Raw genomic sequence first — 14392 nt, 5'->3', positions numbered from 1 at the left:
GCAAATTACTACGGGGAGACGCCTAGCTAGCTGCAACGTGTGGTGTCGCTTGTGTAGTTGCTTGGCCAAAAGAGGTAGGTGGATGGAAACTGAGGGTGGATACGAGGGACATAGGAGAGGGCTGCAAATATGAGATGCTTAGAGCACATCTGGGCAGGGAACAGCAATTTGTTGGGGAAGAGGGAGGTTTTAGGAGCACTTGTCTGCATGCTCTAAGGATGATGTGAGGAAAATCTGCTTTTTAATGTGGTAGGAATCACAGAAGGCAAAAGACTCAGATCTGTAGGAATTGAGGCTTCATACAAATCCTCAGGCTTTTTTTGTAAGGAATCAAATTGAATTCAAGCAATTATTTTATACTGTATAATAAACATTTCTTTTTAATTTTAATATTGTTTTCTTACAAAATATATTTCTAAGAAAAAACCCAACTTTGTGATTTCTTTATTTTCCTCAGTCTCTTTATTTCTTGTGCAGCTTTGATAATTTTGTTCTGATTTCAGAACATGCAGGCTAGGTATGGTATAACTCAGGAAAACTGAGGCACAAATTGACTATTTTGAGACAAATACAAAGAATTTTATGGATCTTTGATTTCACTCCAAACATGCATCCACCACTTTCAAGTAGACTACATCATCAGGCGTTGAAAACGTAGCTGGAAATGAGGACTTACCATTTATGTTTTACACCCAACAGTTGTCAGTTCAAAACCAGAAAAGACTGAAGAATCTGGGGCTTTTCTTTTAAAATTAAGTTCTACATGTCACACTCAACCATGTTTTTTCCCCTTTATGGATGTCCAGTGGCAGGCCAGGAGTACAATGTTTGTGTTTGTTCTGGGGATTAAGTCACTCTCTGGGCAGGCAGAGATGCGGGTTCGAATGATTTGAAAGTTCAGTGAGATGTAACGCTTAGTCGTTGATCTTGGCAAATGCTCTGCCTATGTGTGGTATTACGGGAAGGAGGGGAACCACCGGTGCTAAATGCCATCGGAGTGACAGTGGCTGTGGGCTGTGAGCCTGTGCTAGCTGAGTCCACAGCACCTGTAGTGTCTGTTGAGCCCCTGGGAAGACACTTGGTGGTTACCTGTGCATCCTAAGCCACCAGAGGTTAGAAGAGAGCTTCTGAGGCTCAGCTTAGTAGTGCATCCGTGCTCATTAGGAGTGCTGTAAGCGCCTGAATCTCACCGTGTATTGTAGGGCTCTAACTTAGGAGGCCTTATGCTGCCTGTCTTACCCTGGCCCTTGTCCCTTCTTACCCTTACCTGTGATTAAAAAGGAGGAAGCTCCACGTCGAGTTGTTGGTGTAGTTGATTTTGCTCTTTATATCAGAGCAGACCCAGATTGAAAAAGCTTCAGTTGTGTCATCTGAGGTGGCCTGGGCACATCTGCCAAGATGATAAAGTAAAACCACCTGCTCTAGCACTGACCTTCCTAAAAGCAAGTCTTCCCTCGGAAGTGTCCGTTCTTTTCTGTTTGCTTCATTTGATTGCTTCATTGGGACACAATTAATGAAAAGAGTAGACTAATTGGTTAATGAAGAGGGTTACCTTGAGAAGAAGGTAACACCTTCTTGGCTAAGAAAGATACATGTGACTCTTATTTTATAAACTTCAAAAGATAATGTTTGTCTGTGGACAAAGGATGATTATTTGCTGAAAATTGAAGTTAGAAAAATCTTACTTGGAAAAGGTTTATTTGAAATTCAGTGTATTTGTGTGCGTGTAAACTTCCATCTATTCTTACTGTGTTCTTGCTAAAAAAAAAAAGTAAATTTTCATACATGGGGTTATGAATACATATTTTGGCACCTGGGTACTTCTCCCCCTCTGCCTTCCCAAGCTCTTTCCAGCCAGTGAGTGTTTCTTTTTCTGTCTATCCCACTTCCTTTTCTCTGGCTCCTTCCAGCTGCCAGTGTCTCCTGCTCACCCCACTCTCACTGACTGACAGCTCTTTTTCCTGGTGGTAGCAACAGCCTTGGATCAGATCTAGGCATACTTCCCTGTATTTGGCCCACTTTCAGGTGGCTTTGTCATGTCTTTGGATGGAAAACAAGAGTTGAGTTTGTCAAAAAGATTTTTGAAGATTGATGCAAAGGCTGAGCTGGAGATGAACAAAGAAAAGTAGTTGAGGAATAAGGAACCAGCAGATCGACACACGAAGCAGCCTGTGCTGCCCTTCAGTTTGAGGTACCAGCTTTGGAGGGCTCCAAATGATTATCGCATGTTTATACTTTTGCTGTTACAAGCTTAGTCTCCAGCAAAACTTCACAAACATGACTGTAGGCAGCACTTTGCCCTGCGGTGATTTGAGAAAACTTACACCTAAACCAGAAAGAATTCTTACAAGTGCACATGGGCAATTTTTTGTTCTTTCTCCCTCTCTGTGTTGATGTCTTGACCAGTATTTCCTATTTGCTGGTATTTGGGATCACAACCTGTGGACTTTGCCAACCCTTGTTGGTTTTTTTTTCAACTCACCGGGGTCTGACCCTGTAGATCCCACACCTTTGCCTAATGTTATCAGTTGTGATTAGCTCCAAAGCAAAGCTCAGTCATGAAAAGCTGAGAAACCTGTATCAGCTTGAGATTCTTTAAATCAGATTTCACAAGTTTCTAGGCAACTTCATATGTTTCTTTTTTTTTTTCTTTTTTTTTTTCTTTTTTTTATCCTTAAGTCTGAATGTGCTAGGGTTTCTAGCTGGGTTTCCAAGGAAGTATTTTTGCTGGGGTGGAGATGAGGGTCTGGGTATCTTCGATTTACTGATATCTGTTCGCAATCCATTTTATGAAGTTTAGGGAGGGCATATTTTCCTGCCATTTGTTCAGCGTTTGGGCCATGTGCTCTACTGCCTGCCCTCTTGCGTGAGACTCATTGCTTTTCCCCGGACTGCACATCACCAAACTCCAATCAATTTAGGTTTGGCTATTACAGAAGACAAGCAGGAGCTCCAATTGCTTTCAGCTCCTTACATGCTGCAAGTCACTAAATGATAGATTCATTGTTCCAACCTTCTGGTTCTTGATTCATTCACCACATGAGAGACCTTTTAGCAGAGGATGCCAGAATCCTTCTTTGACCTCCAAGCTCACATTTTAGGTGCCATCGTGTCTTTGTAACCACGGTATAGCTGCTGCCTCATCCTGTAGGTCCCAAACTCCTTCAGTCCCTAAGTCTTTACTGCCAGGTGCGAGTAAGGCTGCCTGGTGGGTGGTTTGGGGGACCCTGACTCCATAAGGGGAGGATTCACAAAAAGGATCTACTCCTCCTGTCCCCTTCCCAGCAGGTCATGGGTTTTGGAGAACTGAAACATGACCACATGGAAGGTAATGGTTGGAGTTTGGGATGTCCAGATACTCTCTTGTGCACAATGTTTTTACCTCATGTCCCGCTGATTTGAAGGATTTTAACCTCCTCTTTGCTGTTAATTGGACTGAGTGAAATGCTTGGAATGATTTTTTTTTTCCTTACTGTGTCAGAAAAAAACACCAGATGCCAGAATTGCAACTTCCTGTAGACACAGATAAAATCAGTTCACCACAGGTGTTGGCTATGAATGCACAGAGTGGAGCAGACCTTCATTGCTAGTCCACAGTTTTCTGCTGGCCTGGTACAGGTTCCAGTGCCTGCCTGACCCCAGCGTGGATTCTCCACCCCGCTGACATCTTGGGGAACTGATGTATGGCGAATGGAGTAACCTGTACATACTTATTTTGCCTTCTGGGAACTAATAACTAATGACACTGCTTTGGTTAACAACCATTTGCAGATTGTCTACTCTTTTTTGTATAAACATCTCCCAAATATAATGCTCTCTGCATTACGGAGAAGTTTGACCAGCTCCCTGGTTACCTGCAGCATTTTGCAATGTTAGTGTCACTAAATATTTTTTTTCTGCTGTACAATATCACATGCAGTAACACATCTTAAACAAAACTAGGTCCATCTGGTTTAATGTTTTATCACTCAGCACAGTTCCAGATCTTTGCTCTGGAAAAACAACTGCAGTTCTGGAAATGGATAGTTAGGTTATTTCTGTCCTGCTAACTGGAAGAAGGCTGGAGTTACGAGGCACTGAGTGGCATACAGCCTTGCAGCTTAAGCCAGCCTCCCTCTTAAGCAGAAGATCCTACCAAGTTGCAAGCCACTAAATTTTGTTTTTATCGCATGAAACTGAGTATATGTGCTGCACGCCCTGAGGCTTGACAGAGAGGGCTCCTCTAAGCAGGTCAAAACAGAGCCAGCAAGAGAGACAAAATAAACTCATCTGGACAGCAAAGGTCCAGGCCTGAGCTTCTGCCTTTTTCTTCAATCTATCACTGTCGATAGAGAGTAATGAATTAGAGAATAATCTGGCAGCACAAAACATTTTTTTTTACTATTTCCTGAAAGCAGATGTTTTACCATCCATTGTCACCACCTGTAAATGTATACTTATGTGAATCTGCATTTTCTCTCAAATCTAACAGTCCTATTACACCACTAAGAATAAGAAGAGAGACTTTTATTTAAGCCTCATTAGCCTTCTTATAAATAGTAATATTATAAATTACTATCAACTGTGTTGGACTACAGTCCAGCATGCTGCTGCTTGTGGATTAGTAGCATTTTATTCTATTTCTGCTTTGTTATCTGGCTACTTTTCTTTTTTTCAATTTAGCTGAAAATTACATTTAAAAATCTTTCTTGTTTTTTCAAAAATACAAGCCATACAGAAATGCTCCCATGATTTATTTGAAAACATCCAAACAAATTTCCTCAAGTTTGCTCCCGTTCTCTGCTATATGCCATCTGTACGCTTGCAGAATTTTGCTGATGTGTGAGATTGCGAAACAAAGCAGCTCACATAAAAAAAGATAATTGAGAACTATATTGGCCCAGCTGTGCTGTGAGACTTGCTGAATGTGAAAATCTCCCCCCAAATACATAAATTTCTTGTTACAATTTGTTCAGTTTTATTAATCATGGTTAATATTGTACTGGTAAGAAAGGCTTAGCTTCTCACTTTGAAATCAGTGGATGTTTCCTGCTGACATAACTGAGATTAGTATTATAAATAGTTTTATATAAGACAGTTTCTGTTTAAGCCTTTTTTTAGGAGGTGGCTATTTTATTGTATGCTTGTATTTGTCCCTCCGTGCAGTATAAACTGCTTTAAAACATAGCAACAATGCAATTAATGTTTCTTCTACATAAGATCCATTAGTTGTATCTATTTCAAATATAGCATATGTAGTCTAAATGTAAATGGGAATAACACAGCCCTGGGAATAATATTTGCTCATTGATGACCTATCTTTGTATCTCTTGTGAGATCTGCCATGAAGGAAGATTATAACTTGTTTTGGTATTTCTGTACCCATGTTAAAAGGGTGATACCGAATGACTTCAGCAGCATCAACAACTAGTGAGTAAGTGACGGAAATACTATCTTTGCTCACCAAATGTCCAGAACGATCCATCTCTTGTCAGCATCCCAGCCAGGAACAGGAACAAGGGCTCATAGTTGTTCCGTCCTAACTCTTGAGGCCATAATCTAGTGAGGGAGAAGAGATATGACACACCTGACTTGCCAGAGACTTTCACATTGCCCTTATCAAATGTGCTTGTGCAATGTGTGTAAAATATGAGCCAAGCAGAAATTCTGCCTTAGTGGCAGGGAGGCTTTTTTTTGTTTTATTTTTGTTGGTTTTGCCCAGGTATTGATGACACTCATGAAACTGAAAGGCGGACAGCAGAGGAGGCACCAGTCAGCATCCGCTGTCCTCCGCTTGCAAGCCAAATGCCCAGGAGCACAGATGGCCTTTATGACCATTATGGGCTGGAGACATTCAATGAAAAGTAATTTAAGTTCTTACAGAAAAAAAAAAAAAAAGTATATGAATGTGGGTTTGCTCCCAACACGAGACAGTCTGAATCAACAATGGGAATGGGCCGGTTACCAAAGAGTCTGCTGGAGCAAGTTCCCGCTGCCAGGGCAGGATCTCCTCTCCCTCTTGGCCATTAGAGGGAGGAAAAAATAACAGACTATAAGAGCCACTAAAATAAGGACCAACACCAAGAATGTACCATGGGTTTAATACCAGCTCCTCCTCTTGAAGTAATTATAGCTGACATTGCCCAATGGTTACCGATGAACTATCTTTCATCGCGGTCTTTTCTTTGGAGTCAGTAGTTTGGGCTGAACATTAAGACCAGCACACACCCGTCAGCTTCTCACAGAGGGTAAAATAGGACTGAAGGTGACAGTGAGCATCGTGCTGCTTCAGCCATGAAAACAAGCAGCTGAGTTTGGGCTAGACCAAAGCCCTTCCTACGTGTTTGTTTCACATTATATAACCTTTACCCAAAAGTTCACCACAGCACTAATTTTAAAGTGAGAAAAGGCCAGGCTAAACGAAGTACTGGTATTTCTCATATTATCAACTCCTGTGTACTCGGAAATGTGGTGCTTGCTAAAAATGTATCAGTAAACTCAGAAGTTTTCTTTGAATTTCTTGACGTGACCTAGATTTAGGTGGTGCAAATAACCCTTGCAATACCATGTTCACCTAAACCATTCCTATTTATATGCGAAGGAGGTGACATATAACCATCACCATGACTCCTCCATACTCGTGTTTGTAGGGCAATTATTTTTGTTAAGAGGAAAATTATTTCAACATACGCCTCTGAAGTTCCGCATTGCTCCTAAATTTCAGTGCCACACATTTTGGTGTTTCTTCTGCTGTGGAAGCGAGCTGTTCATTAGATGCCTGACTTTGTCACCTCAAAGCCACTGATGTGATGGATGTGATCATGTATAGCTTTCCGCACAGAGGAACCTCCATTTTAATTACAGCAGCACTTCCTCGGTTAATCAATACGAACTTTTCTCTCTAATATTATTCCTGTTCTTGTTCGTCTGTTTGGATGTGACAATGAACAGTGCTCTCGGTTATTTTCAGTGTTTAAGGCAGAACCTTATTTAATGCAGTGAAAAGTCTGGAAAAGTTGTAGGAGATCACATGGAGATCTCTGCAAATGGTAGTTAGCAGTTAGGACGTAATCATTAAGGTTTGGATGCCTTTCCTAGAGTTGTGACATACTCTGCTAGAATCAAAGCGTTTAAGAGGAAAGCTGCTTCCAGAAACCCCAACAAACCATTTCTGTGTAGAAGGACCTACCATCACCATCTATCTTTGCTTTTAAGGATCCAAATTCTTCTGATTTTGCACATGGTCAGAACTGCCCCCATCTGAGCAAGTCCTGCCTAATCCAGGTAGAGCTGTAGAGAGAAAGCACGCTGATGCTCTCTGCCCCAGAGGAAATAAGCCAACTGCTGTACTAAGATAACATCAAAATCATTAAAAAGTCCAGGCTCTTTATAAAACACAATATTTGCTCAACGTTTAGAGGTGCTTGAACCTCAGCCATGATATAGGGAGGCCAGACAAGAAAGGAGCATTTTCCTCTGTAATTGCATAGTGTTTATGTAAGAAAGAAAAAAATGACAGCCGTGCTCTCCCCACACTCCTTCGTGTTTTTCACAGGTTCACAGAATCACAGAGTCATTAGGTTGGAAAAGACCTCTAAGATCATCAAGTCCAACCGTCAGCCCAACACCGTCATGCCCACTAAACCACGTCCCAAAGTGCCACACCTAGATGGTTTTTGAACACCTCCAGAGATGGTGACTCTTCCACTTCCCTGGGCAGCCTGTTCCAATGTTTGACCACTCTTTCAGTAATGAAATTTTTCCTAATGTCCAATCTAAACCTTCCCTAGTGCAACTTGAGGTCATTTACTCTTGTCTTATTGCTTGTTGCTTCAGAGAAGAGATGACACCCACCTCACTACAACCTCCTTTGAGGTAGTTGTAGAGAGTGATAAAGTCTCCCCTCAGCCTCCTCTTCTCCAGCCTAAACAACCCCAGTTCCCTCACCCGCTTCTCATAAGACCTGTTCTCCAGACCCCTCACCAGCTTCGTTGCCCTTCTCTGGACACGCTCCAGCACCTCGATGTCTTTCATGTAGTGAGGGGCCCAAAACACAGTATTCGAGGTGCAGCCTCACCAGTGCCGAGTACAGGGGCACAATCACCTCCCTACTCCTGCTGGCCACACTGTTGCTGATACAGGCCAGGATGCTGTTGGCCGCCTTGGCCACCTGGGCACACTGCTGGCTCATGTTCAGCCGGCTGTCAACCAGCACTCCCAGGCCCTTTTCTGCCAGGCAGCTTTCCAGCCACTTATCCCCGAGCCTGTAGAGCAGCATGGGGTTGTTGTGACCCAAGTGTAGGACCCGGCACTTGGCCTTGCTAAACCTCATATGATGGACCTCAGCCCACTGATCCAGCCTGTCCAGATCCATCTGCAGAGCCTTCCTACCCTTGAGCATATCAACACTCTGTCCCAGTTTAGTGTCATTTGCAAACTTACTGAGGGAGCACTCAATCCCCTCATCCAGATAATTGATAATGATGTTAAAGACTGGCCCCAAAACTGAGCCCTGGGGGACGCCGCTTGTGACCAGCCGCCAGCCGTATTGAACTCCATTCACCACAATTCTCTGCGCTTGGCCATCCAGCCAGTTTTTAACCCAGCTTAGAGTGCACCTGTCTAGGAGAACGCTGTGTGAAACAGTGTCAAAGGCTTTACTAAAGTCCATGTAGATGATACCCACAGCCTACTCCTCATCGACTAGGGGGGTCACCTGGTCATAGAAGGAGATCAGGTTGGTTAAGCAGGACCTGCCCTTCATGAACCCTTGCTGGCTGGGCCCGAGTCTTGGTTGTTGTGCACCTGCCGTGTGCACACCTTCAAGCTGAACTTCTCCATAAACTTCCTGGGTACTGAGGTCAGACTGACAGGCCTGTAGTTCCCTAGATCCTCCTTTTGGCCCTGGTAGATGGGCGTCACATTGGCAAACAAAACAGGTTGTTCCCTTGTCAGCAGTGCCAGCCATTCATTGTGCCTGAGCTTCTCAACTACTGGGCAACCCAGCCATGTCTTCAGTGGTGAAGTGATCTTAAGCTGTGGCCTTCTAATGACCATCGTTTGCAGGGACTTATAGAAGAGGCCCCAGGCCTTTTTTGGTTATTGGGCCTGGGTAGCAAAGTGTTTCTGAGGACATGAATCTAGGAGATCAAGTACCTCTAAATTTTTTTTTCTCCAGAGATTTCTAAATTAGGCAATATTGTTAACTTTTCAGGGGCTAGATAAAAAGGAGCAATGATTCAAGGTGACAAGCTCACTTTTCATGAAGTGATTTCCACATTTTACAATGCTGAGCTGAGCACAATGGGTGCAGGCTACCTGTAAAACTAGGTCACATCTTCAAGCTGTAACTTAAACTAGGTCATACTTTCTGACTAGTGAAGAGGGGGAGTATGAGTTTCAAAAGCTTGTAAATGATCATTTCCTGGAAAAGACCCAACATGATTAAGTGCTATCCAAAAAATCAACCAACCCAGCTTGACACATAAAAGGAAGTTCATAAAACATCACTTTATCTTCCTCCGCTTCATGAAAATGGAAATGTATTTCCCTTTCAAAATAATTGGTGGTGCAAACATTGATGCTGCTTGTGGTTTAAACTGCTACTGAGTCATTTAAAGTTTTGTGAGCAGGAACATTCCACACAGACTTTTCTAGGTCCATTCCTATAAACTGCATAAGTAAGCGGGAGGTTTGCTCTGCCAAGCTTGAAAGTCACTTGGGTTTGCAGGGGTCAGAGAAGAAATTTAGAATTTCACTTTCTAAATTAATCAACAAATCATTTTAACATTAATAATCCTCACAATACCATGCAAAGTTGGTAGCTCTTGGAAATTATACATCAAAAACTAGAATGCTCAATAGATTCTTTAGACTCACTAATGGGAAAGTCAGCCTCAAATGCCCACTATGTCCATAGAATCAATTGACCAAAACTAACTCTTCTGACAATTTGACATCTCTGTGCAGATTCCCGCAAGCATTGATTTCTGTGCAAGAAAGGGTTGATATCTGCAGATTCTTAACATTCTCATTGTGTCCTAACTCGGTGTCATAGCAAATAGTAACTGAGACACTGTTTAGGATCATAAATAATATGCATGGCCAAAAGTGTCTGAATACAGAATAACAACAACAATGAACAATCTGGATGAGATTATTGAAGCTGAATTTGAGGGTTTAGCTACAAATTTTGCTGAGAGCTGAGCACTGAAATTTCTTCACCGGCTCAGAAAAACCCAGGGTAAGCTTTTCTCCTCTGAATCTTCCTGCCTGCTGTGTGGAAAGAGAAGTGTCTGGACTAATGTCTATAACGGAGGACAAGCAATGCTGGAATGGCTGTTGGGGAGAGAAAAAACAGGGCCACATTTTACCAAAATAGTATCTTCCCTCCAGTCCCAGGCTGCTGAGGGGAGACCCCTCTTAACTAAATCCTCTCTGACCTGCATGGCAACATGTGTGTTGCCTCTCCTCAGGGTCCTGGGGAAACCCTGTGGCCAGCAGGCTTGAGAAATCATGCCAGGGACTTTTGCCGCCTCCATTTTCTCTCCCTGTGCTGACAGTCTGGTTGCTCACATCCTGCTCCTTGTGGCACATCTGCCACCCCATTGCTTCACCTCTGCTCAGCTTGAGTCCTCCTCTCCTCCATACCCTGCCCCCTCTCCTTCACTCTTTCTTAGCTCGCCTGTCCCAAAGCAACCCCTTTCCCACCCTGCAGAAGCTCTACATCCATTTGGCACTGATGCAGTCTCTGCCGTGACGACTTTTTTGCATCTGCTGTCAGTCCTGCCTGCCCCATCAATGCCCATTTTGGGTACAGGCTTTAAGAACAGAGGCTGCTTCCCTGCATCTATGTAGCCCCTAGTCTGATGGGGTCTTTGGTTAATCCTTAGGCATCACCATAATTATTGTGATTAAAGCTAAACTATGTTTTACATGAAGTACTTAACCACTGTGGGTCAGTAGATGAGACAAGTGGGATTTTGTTTGACTCCTCTATCTATGCACTGGAAAGCTTTGCCTCTTTGCAGCACAGACAGGACAGAACACATCCCTCCAAGGGAGATGGGGTGTATTCATCCTCCCCTCTTCTCCCCCATCATTAGTGCAGTGGATTAGATGACTGAGAAAGAACAAGTGTCCTCCCAGAGTCCCTCTATCTCCCGTGATTAGGGAGATGTTAGACCCATTCCTCTTGTGACTGTCCCTGGGAAGACCCTCCTCCTTCTGTGGTTTTGCGTCCAAAATCTAAATACCTCCAAGATCCAAGCAGACTCCTATTTCCTACCAATCTCCTCCTTGCCCCAAAATACACAAAATTCCCCAAACATGGTGTGCCATAAAGGGTCCGGATTTGGGGACCTTCTTTTGTGTAGTACATTGGCAGCTGCTTCTTAGCAAGAAAGCAGTAGATATTGAGATATTTGCAGTATCTGATCTGGCCCCAGTTGCACAATCTAAGGAAGTATCTGCATTAACCAGGACCTGTGCTGCTTATCACAGTCGGAGCCAGCATCAACAGTGCTAAAACTGCACCAGAAATCAGCCATTGGCAGACTGGAGTTGTATAACACAGCAAGGCAGCTGCACTACCTAGAATTTCCTCTTTGTTTGAAATACATAATAAAAATCTGAAGCAGGAAACGGGTTATCTGGTAAAATTTCAAATGATGTTGTTATCTGGTATAACCTCAGTGCATGCTAGAATTCATCATCTGCCTTCCAGTCCTTGAAATCAGCTCAATTGTGATGAGCTGTTATTCATTTAAATTCCCTTAGTAAAGGTGTAGACATACACACTCTGCTCTGCTTTGTTATCTGTGGGCTATTTCTCCAAAATGCCACTTTCAGCTTTCATCTAGGAGCTGAAATTCACAGGAGTTAATGTAAATTAGGCAGTAGGGTTATGATAAAATACACATATATACCTGTATATCCTTACATATTTTCTAGATATACACTCACAAATTAAAATTTTCACTTCTGAACTAAGTGTTCATTTTGTTTCCCTGGAACCACAGCAACACGAAAGGGTCCAAGAAAGTTCTTGTGCTGTCTGATAAAACACATCCCTTAATAGATGTTTAAACATTATAGATGTCAGAGAAACACTGCCATTAACTGAATGGATAAAATGGACTGCCATCAGTAGGGCACAATGGTCCTTGGCCTTTCAAGTGCCAGTCATGTGAAGATTAGTTTCTGAGATATTTTTTTAAATCCCATGTGAAGGCTTAAACAAGACAAGAGCACGTAAGAAGAGATATGGTACCTGAAGAAGTAAATAGGCCTTGGGCTGTCCCTCTAAAAGGAGGTGACTTTTAACACTAATCTGAGTAAAAAGCATTATACGATGCCAGCTTAGTATTGAAGCCACCTCAGTTTCAGCTATCTAAATGAGGCCTATACACAGGCTCTTCAGTCAGTGAAGACAGAAGATGCCCTAGATGGGAACCAAAAGAGGAGGTAGGAAAAGTGGGAGGATGCTTCTTGTGAAGCTGTCTGTCTCACTGGCTCATGGAGGCTCCATATGACAGAGTGACTTGCTTGTTGGATGAGGGAAAGGCTGTGAATGTCATCTACCTCAACTTTAGTAAGGCATTTGACACTGTTTCCCATAGAGTTCTCCTAGAGAAATTGTCTGCTTTTGGAGTGGATGGGCACACTCTTTGCTGGGTGAAAAACTGGTTGGATGGCCGAGTCCAGAGAGTTGTGGTGAATGGAGTTAAATCCAGTTGGCGGCCGGTCACGAGCGGTGTCCCCCAGGGCTCAGTACTGGGGTCACTCCTGTTTAACATTTTTATCAGTGATTTGGACGAGGAGATGGAGTGCACCCTTAATAAGTTTGCAGATGACACCAAACTGGGTGGAAGTGTTGATCTACTTGAGGATAGGGAAGTTCTACAGAGGGACCTGGACAGGCTGGATCACTGGGTCAAGGCAAATTCCATGAGTTTCAATAAGGCCAAGTGCCGGGTCCTGCACTTGGGCCACAACAACCCCCAGCAGTGCTACAGGCTTGGGGAGGAGTGGCTGGAGAGCTGCCAGGCAGAGAGGGACCAGGGAGTGTTGATTGACAGCTGCCTGAACATGAGCTGGCAGTGTGCTCAGGTGGCCAAGAAGGCAACTGGCTTCCTGGCCTGTATCAGGAATAGTGTTGTTAGCAGGAGTAGGGGGGTGATCGTGCCCCTGTACTCGGCACTGGTGGGGCTGCACCTTGAGTACTGTGTCCAGTTTTGGGCCCCTCTCTACAAGAAGGACATCAAGGTGCTGGAGAGGGTACAGAGAAGGGCAACAAAGCTGGTGAGGGGTCTGGAGAACAGGTCTTATGAGAAGCGGGTGAGGGAACTGGGGTTGTTTAGTCTGGAGAAGAGGAGGCTGAGGGGAGACTTTATCACTCTCTACAACTACCTCAAAGGAAGTTGTAGCAAGGCAGGGGTCGGTCTGTTCTCCCTAGTAACAAGCGATAGACCAAGGGGAAACGGCCTTAAGCTGCACGAGGGGAGGTTCAGGCTGGATATTAGGAAAAATTTCTTTACTGAAAGAGTGGTTAGGCATTGGAACAAGCTGCCCAGGGAGGTGGTGAAGTCACCATTCCTGGAGGTGTTTAAGAGATGGGTAGGTGTTTTACTTAGGGACATGGTTTAGTGGTGTTGATAGAGCTAGGACAAAGGTTGGACTCAATGATCTTGAAGGTCTTTTCCAACTGAAACTGGATTCTATACCAAATTTTTAGAGACACCCAGGAGACTTCTCTACCCCACCAGAGCTATCCAGATAAATGTGTTTGTTCCTGGTGAGTACAGCTTTCAGTATCACTGGAAAATCCCAGATTTCAGGGGCCACCCCAGAGAAGCCTTCTAGCCCAGCCAAATAGTTCCCTGAGCAGGGGGACAATTTGCTGAGGGTAGGGGAAAATGAGTTACTGCTGAGCTCCCCAGAAGATGAGAGCCCAGAGGGAGAGATCACCTCTGCCAGCAGCAAAAGGAGTAAGGAGGGCTCACAAAATGCTGTAAGATCCCCCCAGTCAGGCAACAGCACGTATCTTGGAGCGGTCTGCAGCAAGGTTCTGGTCTGTGACAAAGGGTATGTTTGTGCTGCTAAATAAAAGAGGAGCAGGAAGCAAGTTTGAGCAGTCTTCCTCGTTCTATGTGCTGCATAACTGTGGCTTTGTTTCGTGCTGCTGCAGCTACTACCTCCCACCAAACAGCCCTGCTCTGCATAGGGCAGAACTCTCTGCAGAATGGCTGGGAGCCCATCTGTGGGCTTGGCCTCAGACTTGTCCATGGGCCTCTTTTCTGTAGCAGTGTAGATGTGGCCTGAAGGACTCTGCAGAAGCAACTTGTGGTCATTCTGGCCTAGAGACCGGTGGTTCATTAGAAGGAAAGCCTTTGCATTTAAAAAAACCCCAACA

This window comes from Leptosomus discolor, chromosome 1 (assembly GCF_034619465.1).
Source record: "Leptosomus discolor isolate bLepDis1 chromosome 1, bLepDis1.hap2, whole genome shotgun sequence".
NCBI lineage: Eukaryota > Metazoa > Chordata > Aves > Leptosomiformes > Leptosomidae > Leptosomus > Leptosomus discolor.
This window is presented reverse-complemented; position numbering follows the sequence as displayed.